At 35.7% G+C, this 11,192-nt stretch overlaps 1 long non-coding RNA gene across 1 annotated transcript; it reads left to right on the top strand.

Moving 5' to 3' along the window:
* Window positions 1–10,577: 10,577 nt before the first annotated feature.
* Window positions 10,578–11,192, top strand: LOC145560345 (uncharacterized). Its single transcript, XR_014093132.1, has 2 exons — window positions 10,578–10,716; window positions 10,821–11,192. It is a non-coding gene; the product is annotated as an uncharacterized LOC145560345 (long non-coding RNA).

Below are 11,192 nucleotides of genomic sequence, written 5' to 3'. Positions count from 1 at the left end.
TTCAATATATTGAACATTAGCATATATAAATAGTAGTCACAACTCATTGTTGAAAGCAATATAAAGTTGTCAGAGTTGAAATCTTAAAGAGTTTATCATTGCAAAAACCATTTGCTCACCTAATGCTGCAAATTATATCCAGGCATCTAAAATGCAAGATTACTTGGCAGAAGATTGCCTAGCTTCTCATTACGAATTTCTTATTATAATCCAATCTAGTAACAGCTCCAAAGCTTTAGTCTGGTCATGAATCAAGTATGCATGCATTACCTCGATTTCACTAATCCGATTTGTGTGTATAATCTCAACTATCAGTTCCTGTGCAAGGTTCAACCATTGCAATATTTAAGTTTGCAAAATTAGTTTTAAATTAAGGAATTTATACATACTTCTTAAAATTAGTTTTAACTTAAATGTGAGTGATACCAAACCCTAGCAGAAACTTATTATGATAACAAATTGAAGATATTAAAATTAAATCAAATTCTGGTAATTAAAGCATATAATTAAGAATTGAGTTTTCCGGCAACATACCTTGAACCAACGAACTTCGGCAAAGTGAGAGGGGAGAGGATCAAAATTGATGAAAGTGAAGAGATTCCTACACATAAATTAAACGGGATCTTAAGAACTATAAATATATTGTTGCAACCCCATTAAAAGAGATAAAATATATTTCCTCAAAAAAAGATAAAATATATTAACTTCAAATAAAAGGTAGTAACAATTTTTTATTGAATAAAGAATATCGAGTACAAATGTACAATACAAATTAAATACCCTAGGGAGGGATTTACCTTCTAGGAAGGGCCTTCCCAATACCTAGGGTCTAGAACTCTAGAACAACCATGTTTAACAAAATATAACAATTAAAGCTAATAAAATCAAGTTAAGCAGACTGCTTGCTTTAAAATAATCGAATCAGCTGGTCTTCAAAACAAAATTATTTATCCCTTTGTTATTTGAAAGTACCCCAATTAACACGTAATAACTTCGATCGACATAACGGACATGTTTCTTTTTTCTTATGTATCCAACCAAGAAAGCAATTCTTGTGATATACATGAGAGCAAGGAAGCATCGCCACATTGTCCGACTTCCCAAACTCCTCTAAACATATTGAGCAATTCTCCTTAGCCCTTGAATATCCATCATAAAACCCTACTCCACTTGCTTCTAGACAAAATTCTATGTATGTCTTCCTTCGAACCTCAATAATCTCCTCATTGTCGGTATCATCCAAGTACATAGGCTCCTCTTCCTCCTCCTCGAGACCAGGAACCTCCACTTCTTCCATCTCCATCGGCTCATCATCATAGTCGTCGTACGCGTGATCATCCCCACCCTCCTCGTCATCCACATGGTACACTTCGGCCTTGACGTACATAACAAGTGACTTACGGCCAGAATCACGAACATCATCGAGCATGATCTCACAACTTTGTACCACAACATCAACAATATAATCCCAAGCATTAATTTCAACATCATTATCCTTGAGGCAATTCATGACGGCATCTTGCCATTCCCAATAAGGGGACTCTCTCTTCAACTCTAAACTCACATGTATTGTTTTCACGTTCACGTCGTCGAGGCCGTCTTCTTGGTACGATAGGTGAACGGTAAAGAGATCATCAACCGGCTTCTGGTCATCATTACTAGTAGTATTGTTTGGCTCCATCACCCAACATGTAACTTCTACCCCTCGTATTGTTGATGATGTTAAACACTCCATGTTATGCAAAATCAAGGTTAAAGTTTTTTGATACTTTGTGTTATTATTACTTCAACATTCATACATAATAATTATATATATAGAAAATATGTAAGTGGGTGGCTTACTCACCAAGCTAGCACTTCATTACCCACGCGGATATGCCTGATTTTTATTTTTTGAAAAATAAAAATAAAAATCTTAATTTTCTTATTGGAAAGAAGCACTGTGATTTTCTTGAATTAGTGTACTACAAATCTTCCAAGGATTCCAAGTTTGACTTATCTATTTTATTATTACAAATAAATTCAAAAAGTTGCCATAAAAGAATGAGAATAGATAAGGGATCGAGTGAATATTATTAAGGAAAATAAAATTTTAATTTTTATCCTGATTCTTTTTAATTTACTTGTACATCATACAAGTATATCAATATATCATTCTTTGTAATTTACTTGTAATTTGCAAATTATACAGCATTTAGGCTTCTTAAATAAGACATGGCAGAAAGTTCACCTAGTTTTCACAATGAATTTCCAGAACTTATTTACAATCGAACCAGCAACAATGACTGCAATCTCGTCAGTCAGGTTTGCAAGCAAGTTTTACCTGGATTTCTTTAGTCCAGTCTACATTAGGAAGCAAACGTAAACACAATCAAACAGCGTGGATATTAGCCTTCAATTTAGGAGTTTTTTTGAATATTTTTTGCCCAGAAATAAAAATTGCCGAAATGTTTACCACGGTCTCTAATACCCTCCGGAAGTCCAATTGGGTTGGTGGAACTATCCAATTTGCCTTTAAACGACCAATTTACCAGTTTAGAACTTGCGCCGATTTCATTAACTCAATTCTACGACAAACATTTATGACAACATATAATGATCATATATGGTTCCAAACGGCATTATATGACCCCGAGATGTATCCCCTATAATCTAAAGGCTTTTCGACACCGGGCCCCGAAACCTCCGAAATTTTTCAAAAAGCGTGGATATTAGCCTTCAATTTTGGAGTTTTTTTTTACTTTTTTTTGCTCGAAAAATAAAAATTGCTGAAATGTTTACCATGGTCCCTAATACGCTCCGGGAGCCCAATTGGGTGTGTGGAATCATCCTATTTGCCTTTAATAAACGGCTAATTTACCGGTTTACAACTTGCACCGATTTAATTAACTCAAACCTACTACAAACATTTATGACAACATATAATGATCATATATGGTTCCAAACGGCATTATATCCACGGTTTACAACTAGAATTTTTCAACATCGGGTCTCGAAATATCCCAAATTTCTAAAAAAGCCTGGATTTTAATTTTGGAATTTTTCAACTTTTTTTCGCCCGGAAATAATAATTGCCGAAATGTTTACAAGGGTCCCTAATATCCTTCGGGAGTCCAATTGGGTGGGTGGAACCATCCAATTTGCATTTAAAAAGCCAATTTACCGGTTTACAACTAGCACCGATTTCATTAACTCAAGCCTACCACGAACATTTATGACAATAAATAATGATCATATATGGTTCCAAACGGCATTATAAGACCCCCGAGATATATCCCCTAGAATTTCAAAACTTTTCGACATCGTGCCCCGAAATCTCCAAAATTTCTCAAAAAGTTTGGATATTAGCCTTCAATTTTGGAATTTTTGACTTTTTTTCGCCCGCAAATAAAAATTGTCAGAATGTTTACCATGGTCCTTTATATCTTTTGGGAGTCCAATTGGGGGTGGGTGGAACCATACAATTTGCCTTTAAACAGCCAATTTACCGAATTAAAACTTGCACCGATTTCATTAATTCAAGCCTATTACGAACATTTATAACAACATATAATGATCATATATGGTTCTAAACGACATTATATGACCCGAGATTTATCCCCTAAAATCTCAAGCCTTTTCAACATCGGGCCCCAAAACTTCAAAAATTTGTCAAAAAGCGTGGATATTAGCCTTCAACTTTGGAATTTTTTGACTTTTATTCACCCGAAAATAAAAATTGCCGAAATGTTTACCATGGTCCCTAATACCCTCCAAGAGTCCAATTAGGTGGGTGGAATCATCCAATCTGCCTTTAAACAACCAATTTACCGGTTTACAACTTGCACCGATTTCTTTCACTCAAGCCTACCACGAACATTTATGACAACATATAAAGTTCATTTATGGTTCCAAATGACATTATATAACGCTGAAATGTATCTCTAAAATCTTATTTCTTTACGATACCGGGACCCAAAACCTTCGAAATTTTTTAAAAAAGCATGGATATTTTCAATTTTGAAATTTTTTTACTTCTTTTCGCACAGAAATAAAAATTTTCGAAATGTGTACCATGGTCCCTAATACCCCCCCGGGAGTCCAATTGGGTGGGTGGAACCATCCAATTTTCCTTTAAACGACCAATTTATCAGTTTACAACTTTCACCGATATCATCAACTCAAGCCTACCAAGAACATTTATGACAAAAATAATGATCATATATGGGTCCAAATGACATTATATGACCACGAGATGTATTCCCTAGAATTTCAAGACTTTTAGACACCAGGCCCAAAATACTCAAAAATTTCTCAAAAATTGTGGATATTAGCCTTCAATTTTTTGACTTTTTTTCGCTCGGAAATAAAAATTACTGAAATGTTCACCATGGTCCCTAATACCCTCTGGGAGTCCAATTGTGTAGGTGGAACCAACCAATTTGCCTTTAAATGATCAATTTACCGATTTACAACGATTTCATTATTTCAAGCCTACCACGAACATTTATGACAACATATAATGATCATATATGGTTCCAAACTTCATTATATGAACCGAGATGTATTCTCTAAAATCTCGAGTCTTTTCGTCTACGGGCCCCGAAACCTCCAAAATTTCTCAAAAAGCATGGATATTAGACTTCAATTTCGGAATTTTTTGACTTTTTTTTCGCACGGAAATAAAAATTGACGAAATGTTTACCATGGTCCCTAATACCCTATGAGAGTCCAATTGGGTGGGTGGAACCATCCAATTTGCCTTTAAACGAACAATTTACCGGTTTACAACTTGCCCGATTTCATTAACTAAAGCCTACCACGAACATTTATCACAACAAATAATGATCATATATGGTTCCAAATGGCATTATATAACCCCAAAATATATCCCCTAGAATTTCAATACTTTTCGACACCGGGCCCCAAAACCTCAAAATTTCTCAAAAAGTGTGGATATTAACCTTCAATTTTGGAATTTTTCGACCTGAAATAAAAATTGCCGAAAGGTTTGACATGGTCCTTATTACCCTTCGGGGGTCCAATTGGGTGGGTAGAACCTTCCAATTTGCCTTTAAACGACCAATTTACCGGTTTACAACTAGCACCGATTTCATTAATTCAAACCTACCACGAACATTTATGACAACATATAATGATCATATATGATTCCAAACATCATTATATGACCCCGAGATGTATTCCCTAAAATCTCAAGGATTTTTGACACCGTGACCTGAAACCACCAAAATTTCTCCAAAAGCGTGGACATTAGCCTTCAATTTTGGAAATTTTTTACTTTTTTTCGCCCGAAAAAAAAATTGCCGAAATTTTTACCATGCTCCTTAATACCCTCAGATAGACCAATTGGGTGGGTGGAACCATCCAATTTGTTTTTAAACAGCCAATTTAGCGGTTTAAAACTTGCACTGATTTCATTAACTCAAGTCTACCACGAACATTTATGACAAAAAATAATGATCATATATGGTTCCACACGACATTATATGACCCCGAGATGTATTCCCTAAAATCTCAAGGCTTATCAACACCGTGTCTCGAAACCTCCAAAATTTCTCAAAAAGCGTGGATATAACCCTTCAATTTTGGAATTTTTTAACTTTTTTTCACCCGAAAATAAAAATTGCCAAAATGTTTACCATGGTCCCTAATATCCTCCGGGAGTTCAATTGAGTGGGTTGACCCATCCAATTTGCCTTTAAACGGCCAATTTACCCGTTTACAACCTGCACCGATTTCATTAACTCAAGCCTACCACGAACATTTATCACAACAAATAATGATCATATATGGTTCCAAATGGCATTATATAACCCCGAGATTTATCCCCTAGAATTTCAATAATTTTCGATATAGGGCCCCGAAACCCAAAATTTCTCGAAAAGTGTGAATATTAGCCTTCAATTTTGGAATTTTTTTGACTTTTTTCGCCCTGAAATAAAAATTGCCGAAACGTTTACCATGGTCCTTAATACTCTCCGGGGGTCCAATTGGGTGGGTAGAACCTTCCAATTTGCCTTTAAACGACCAATTTACCGGTTTACAACTAGCACCGATTTCATTAACTCAAGCCTACAACGAACATTTATGACAACATATAATGATCATATATGGTTCCAAACATCATTATATGACCCTAAGATGTATTCCCTAAATTCTCAAGAATTTTCGACACCTTGACCCGAAACCACCAAAATTTCTCCAAAAGCGTGGACATTAGTCTTCAATTTTGGAAATTTTTGTCTTTTTTTTTTGCTCCGAATTTTTTTTTCCAAAATGTTTACCATGGTCCTTAATACTCTCAGATATTCCAATTGGGTGGGTTGAACCATCCAATTTGTCTTTAAACAGCCAAACCGATTTACAACTTGCGCTGATTTCATTAACTCAAGCCTACTGTAGGGAATATTTCAAGCATTACCCCAAACTTGAATCCCACTTTGATCATACAATAAAGTACAGTGGCGTCAAAAGGGAAAGAAGATAGAGCAAAAGAGTCGCCAACAAGTTTTAGGAACTTGTAAACTGTTCACAGGGTGAATGCCAGGTTACACCCCTTAACGATCCATGAGATCGTTAACTCCAATAGGTCTGGAACCATGATTGGTGTTCGGGGATGAAGGTACAAATTCAATCTAAAAGAGAAAGAACCTGCCCTAAAAATAGGCCTCTACTTTATTCTTCTCGTATTCATGTGCGCTTTTTTACTAACTTGCAATCAATAGGTTTATCCTAAACCTGTTTATCTATGTTGGTTGAATATTAATGCACAAATATATCTATTATTGGCGATCACTTGAATTATAATCATATTAACCCTAAAACAAGATTATTAATTATCTTATTAAGCGTGATTACAAGTACAAATTCCCTTTAAACATGCATAAAATGCGTGATCAAGCAATAAAAACAAATATATTTCAAGCAACATAATAATTATCCAAATAATAATAATAATAATAATAATAATAATAATAATAATAATAATAATAATAATAATAATAATAATAATAATAATAATAATAATAATAATAATAATAATAATAATAATAATAATAATAATAATAATAATAATAATAATAATAATAATAATGTTAAACTTGCACCGATTTCATTAAATCAAGCCTACCAAGATCATTTATGGCAACACATAATGACATATATGGTTCCAAATGCCATTATATGACCCCGAGATGTATTCCCTAAAATCTCAAGGCTTTTCGACACTGTGCCCCGAAACCTCCAAAATTTCTCAAAAAGCGTGGATATGACCTTCAATTTTGGAATTTTTTGACATTTTTCGCCCGAAAATATAAATTCCCGAAATTTTTACTATGGTCCCTAACACCCTCCAGGAGTCCAATTGGGTGGGTTGAATTATCTTATTTGCCTTTAAACGGCCAATTTACCGGTTTACAACTTGCACCGATTTCATTTAATCAAGCCTACCTCGAACAATTATGACAACATCTAATGATCATAGATGGCTCCAAACGGAATTATATAACCCCGAGATGTATCCCCTAGAATTTCAAGACTTTTCGACATCGGGCCCCGAATCTTCCAAAATTTCACAAAAAGCGTAGATATTAGCCTTCAATTTTGTAATTTTTGACTTTTTTTTGCCTGGAAATAAAAATTGCTGAAATGTTTACCATGATCCCTAATACCGTCCGGGAACCCATTGGGTGGTTGGAACTAGAGGTGGTTATTGGACAGGGTACCCCAATGATAATAGGGTCAGGGCCAAGCTTATAGGGCTTTTAATGGACAGGGCCCTTATTGGGTAGGGTCAATATAGGGCCAACATGTTTTTCCAATTTAGTTGATAAAGAAAATACATAATGTAAAAATAATTATATAGATTAATTTGTATTCATATGTATTTAATAATGACTTTGTCCAATATTTATTTTAATTGATATTTTATAGGCCCGCTCATTATTGACCCGCGACCCGCATTGGCCCGACCTATATTGATCCTATAAAATGTGACCCTCTTTGACCCTGACCCGCAACCGACCCGCACCGATCCTGACCCGACCCGCCCAATAACCAGGTCTAGTTGGAACCATCCAATTTTCTTTTAAACGACTAATTACCAGTTAACAATTTGCATCGATTTCATCAACTCAAACCTACCACGAACATTTATGACAACAAGTAACTATCATATATGGGTCCAAACGACATTATATGACCACAAGATGTATTCCCTAGAATTTCAAGAATTTTAGACACCGGGCCCCAAAAACTCCAAAATTTCTCAAAAAGTGTGGATATTAGCCTTCAATTTTTTGACTTTTTTTCGCCCGAAAATAAAAATTGTTGAATGTTTACCATGGTCCCTAATACCCCCCGGGAATCCAATTGTGTAGGTGGAACCAACCAATTTGCCTTTAAACGACCAATTTACACGACTTACAACGATTTCATTAGTTCAAGCCTTTCACGAACATTTATGACAACATATAATGATTATATATGGTTCCAAACGACATTATATGACCCTGAGATGTATTCCCTAAAATATCGAGTCTTTTCGTCAACGAGCCATGAAGCCTCCAAATTTTCACAAAAAGCGTGGATATTAGACTTCAATTTCGGAATTTTTAGACTTTTTTCGCTCGAAAATAAAAGTTGACAAAATGTTTACTATGGTCCCTTATACCATTCGAGAGTCCAATTGGGTGGGTGGAACCATCCAATTTGTCATTAAACGACCAATTAACCGGTTTACAACTTGCACCGATTTCATTAAATCAAGTCTATCACGAACATTTATGACAACAAATAATGATCATATATGGTTCCAAACGGAATTATATGACCCTGAAATATATCCCCTAGAATTTCAAGACTTTTCGACACCGGGCACGAAACCTCCAAAATTTCTCAAAAAGCATGGATATTAATCTTTAATTTTGAAAAATTTTGACTTTTTTTCGCTCGAAAATAAAAATTGCCGAAATTTTTACCATGGTCCCTAATATCCTATGGGAGTCCAATTGGATAGGTGGAACCATCCAATAATTTGCATTTAAACAACCAATTTACCGGCTTACAACTTGCACGGATTTCATTAACTCAAGCATACTACAAACATTTATGACAACATATAATGATCATATATGGTTCCAAACGACATTATATGACCTCCAGATGTATCCCCTAAAATATCAAGACTTTTCTACACTGGGCCCCGAAACCTCCAAAAATTTTCAAAAAACGTGGATATTAACCTTCAATTTTGATATTTTTTTTTTTACTATTTTCGCCCGAAAATAAAAATTGCCGAAATGTTTACCATGACCCCTAATAAATTCCGGGAGTCCAATTGAGTGTGTGGAACCATCTAATTTGCTGTTAAACGACCAATTTACCGGTTTACAACTTGCATCGATTTCATTAATTCAAGCTTACCACGAACATTCAGTACAACAAATAATGATCATATATGGTTCCAAATGATATTATATGACCCCGAGATGTATCCCATAGAATTTCAAGACTTTTCGACACTGGGCTCTTAAACCTCCAAAATTTCTCAAAAAGCGTGGATAATAGCCTTCAATATTGGAATTTTTTTGACGTTTTATTCCACAAAAAATAAAAATTGCCGAAATATTTACCATGGTCCTTAATACCCTATGGGAGTCCAATTGGGTGTGTGGAACCATCCAATTTGCTGTTAAACGACCAATTTGCCGGTTTACAACTTGCACCGATTTCATTAATTCAATCTAAATTATAGACTATAGTTCCCTAGTATGTTGTCATGTATATTATAGTCAAAGGAAATAATTAGCTTGATAAAAATGATGATTATCTATTTATAGTTAGTTGAACCCGAATATGACCTGATTTGGAAATGACTCGACCTGATTGTAACCTGCAAATTATTGACTTGAACATAACCCGACTTGAATCCGAGAATTACCTGATTGGAAATTACCTAACCTTGTTATAACCTGCAAATTATTGACTTGAACCGAACCCGACTTGAACCCGAGAATGACCCGACTTGAAAATGACCCGACCTGATTATAATCCGTAAATTATTGACTTGAATCGAATTGAACCCGACTCAAACCCGAGAATGACCCAACCTGATTCTAACCAGCAAATTATTGACTTGAACCGAACCCGAGAATTACCCTAACCCGTTTTAATTTAACCCGTGAAAACCCGACCTATTGTTCACCCGACCCGAATGTAACCCGACCTATTATTAACCCGATCTACACCCGACCCAAATTCGATAAGAAGTATGACCTGACGTGAACCGACTCAAGCATGACCCAACCCAAACCCGACCCGCATAGGTTATGGAATTAATCCGAATTGACCCGACCCGAGTTTACCCGACCCAAACTCGACCCGTTTACCCGAATTGACAGCTCTAGTTGCAACCTCGTTAAATTAGAAGATAACATATATATATTTTTGAATAAAAGGTAGAAATTGAACAAATATTGAGTATAAATAATGTATAATACAAACACCCTAGGAAGGGATTTACCTTCTAGGAAGGGGCTTCCCAATACCTAGTGTTTCTGTCTGATCCCGACACCACAGAGAACTTGGACTTGAGATCCTGATACTCCTATCGGCAAGCTGAGAACCTACACAATGAGAAGAAGTTAGCTAACCCCGGGGTGATCCGGGGATAACCACTCCGATGATAAAGTCAGAAAGGTGTTTAAGAAAAAGAAAGTAAGAGAGAGAAAAAGTAGAGAGAGATTAGAGAGATAAAGAGTGTAATTAATGTCCTCATTAATGAGGTCTTACCTACTATTTATAATGGTTTATCTTGACAGGTGGCTCTCATCCATGCAGAGCCTTTTGTGCCAAGTGTCGAGCTTCTGTTGCCACGTGTTACATTTCGGTGGGCCGACATGTCTTCAATCTGTGACATATCAGCATCTTCTCCATGATTACTAAAACCTGATCATGTTTTCATAAGATATCGGTCATGCCAGATATCATCCCATACAATTAGCCCCCCAAGTGAGGACGTATGATTACTCATCGTCGTGCTCAGTTTATACCAATAACAAGCTGATTCCGACGAAACAAACTTTGGGTTCCACATCTCATTCTTTAGAGTTTTCCTTGTGGTGTAAATTCTACTGTAGCAACGTTTCTTGTACTCTGTCAAGCACCACTTGTTAACAAAGTTTTACTACTGA

This window comes from Chenopodium album, chromosome 9, assembly GCF_948465745.1.
Source record: "Chenopodium album chromosome 9, dcCheAlbu1.1, whole genome shotgun sequence".
In the NCBI taxonomy this organism is placed as follows: Eukaryota; Viridiplantae; Streptophyta; class Magnoliopsida; order Caryophyllales; family Amaranthaceae; genus Chenopodium; species Chenopodium album.
Note: the sequence above shows the minus strand (reverse complement) of the source record. Positions and strands in the feature narration are given on the sequence as shown.